Source organism: Diceros bicornis, chromosome 30 (genome assembly GCF_020826845.1).
Source record: "Diceros bicornis minor isolate mBicDic1 chromosome 30, mDicBic1.mat.cur, whole genome shotgun sequence".
Classification (NCBI taxonomy): Eukaryota; Metazoa; Chordata; class Mammalia; order Perissodactyla; family Rhinocerotidae; genus Diceros; species Diceros bicornis.
The window spans coordinates 2,188,146-2,190,606 of NC_080769.1; the positions used below are offsets into that span (position 1 = coordinate 2,188,146).

Genomic DNA, 2,461 nt, shown 5'->3' on the forward strand with positions numbered 1-2,461 from the left:
ACAGGGTGAAATAATTTGTTCATAAAAGTTGATGGCATGATTGAAGAAGAGCAAAGAGTTTTCTTAGACAGAGCATAGAATCTCTGAATTCATGAGAAGGATGTTTGGGAAGAATGAAACATCATTGTGGTTTGAGTATGTGACTTCTTATAGAGTTCTATGTCTTTTACTCTCTTTATGACATTGTACAAGAGAATAATACTTAGAACAAATAATCCATGAGCTAAGAATAGCCCATTAAGTTTATGCCTACAGCTCATACTCTTTCAGAACCAAGATCATTCCCCTCCCAGTGTCCTCAAGAGCCCTTTTGCATCTTTGTTTCTCAGAGAGTAGATAATGGGTTTAAGACTGTGGTGACTCTGGTGTAAAAATGAGAGAAACTTTCCCTGGTTTTTGGAGCTACATTTAGCTGGCTGAAGGTACATATGGATCATGGTCCCATAGAAAAATGACCACAACCGGGTGGGAAGAACGAGTCCTAAAGGCCTTCTGATGCCCTGCTGCTGATTTGATCTTCTGCACTCCTTGGGTTATGAAGCCATCAGAGACTAAGATGAGTGACACAGGGACAATTAAAAAGACCACACTGGCCACGAGTTCTACTTCATTGGCCTGTCCACACAGGCCAGTTTTATGAGCACCTGCACCTCATAAAAAATGTCCAGTTTGTGATGACCATAAAGGGGCAGCTGCACAGTAAGGGAGCATTAAATTAAGGGAGTGATGAGGCCACTGTACTATGCTACGTTTGCCAAGGATGCACAGAGCTGAGGTTGCATAGTGATTGTGTCATGCGGAGGACAGCAGGTGGCAGCATAGTAGTCATATACATGACTGCTAGGAGAATATACTCAGTGGAACCCAACCCCATGGCCACATGGAGCTGGGCCACACAGCAACCATAGCTCATGGTCTTATCTTTATTTTTCATGGTAAGCAGCAGCTGTGGAGCAACAGTGGAGGTGAAACAAATGTCCACAGAAGAGAGATTGCTGAGGAAAAAGTACACCAAAGTGTGGAGTTTGGGGACTAAGCAAGATACCAAAATGATGACAGTCTTCTCCAAAAGGTTCAAGAGGTTGAAGAGCAAAATTATGACAAAAAGGATCCTCTCTAGCAGGGACTGACCTGAAAAGCCCAGGAGGAGAAATCCCTTTCAGAGCTGTTGTTGTTTTCTTCCATTGTCCTGCAGACTTCCATTCATAAAAGGATTAATATTCTGGAGAAAGAAGGTAATGAGGTGAACATTGGTAAACCATGGTTGTTTCCAATATGATTATCTTCCTTTTGTAACATTCAGCCATGCTGTAAAGACCGATAACACTTTCCTCAGTGTATAACCGTTCATAAGATATGCCTCTCCCTTCTCATTCCCTGAAACAGATTTCACTCTTTCCATTAGGAACAACTCTAATGCAAGCAGCATCACAATGCCCTCTTGTTTCCGTCCATAATCCAAAAGGGTATCCTCTTCCCCTCATGCTTCCTCTAGCAGAGATGTAGATTTAGTGATGTTCATTTGTGAGACTCTGTTCTGCCAACTTTGGCTTTACACTGCTAGAAGAGTCTGCTATCATGTACTTTTAAATCGTATAATGGCAGACGGATATGGAGGAAGCAGTAGGAAAAATGACAGGTGAGTGTGGAGATAACATAGTTAGATGTTGGCAGAGATAGTACATCTCAGGCACCTAAAGGAGTTTGAAGTGATATGGCAGAGAAGTGAACTGCTGTAGAGATGGTCTTGAGGAGAGAGGACAGAGAGTAGATAAGAATCAGTTTAGCATCAGTCTGATGCCCACTCAATTTTTTGGAAACTGGCATTAGCTTCGAGCAGAATTTGAGCTGCTGACATTTTTAACTAAAGGCTGAGGTAGCAATCTCACAAACACATGTCTCCTTCACTTTCTACCTCCTTCTCTTCACTTATCTCCTTTCCAGTTATTTTTTATATTTCTTTATCATTGTAGTTTAACTTACAAGTATTTAAGGATGAGTTAGAGAAGTAGTTTATCTTGGCTTTCTCTTTTATAGGTAATTCCACTTGAAACAAAAGGTTCATATCTTTTCCTTTTAAAATCCAAATGTTGACTTTTGAAACAGTTTATTGTTGCCTATAGTCACTTAATCATTTATTATTTTTGTTTGAAAATTTACTTTGAACATATTACAATTTAGTATATAATATTTCAAAAATAAATGTATATATAAATTTAAAAATAACATTTAGTTATAATATCTTCATCCAAATATGATCACTGTTAACTGTATAGTAGACTAGGAGAAACAGCTTAATGATGATAAAAGACCTACTTTCATGCCCACATTCCTCACTTACCATCTGTACTTTAACAACAATTCACATGTCCATATTTATTATTTATAGTGGATAGAAATATTAATTTGGTGGTCATCAAATTATACTATAATAATTTCTTCAATAAATATCTATTTTTTA

General features: G+C 38.3%; 1 pseudogene; it reads right to left on the bottom strand.

Moving 5' to 3' along the window:
- Nucleotides 1-256: 256 nt before the first annotated feature.
- LOC131394261 (olfactory receptor 2G6-like) lies at nucleotides 257-1,185 on the bottom strand (annotated as a pseudogene).
- Nucleotides 1,186-2,461: the final 1,276 nt, after the last annotated feature.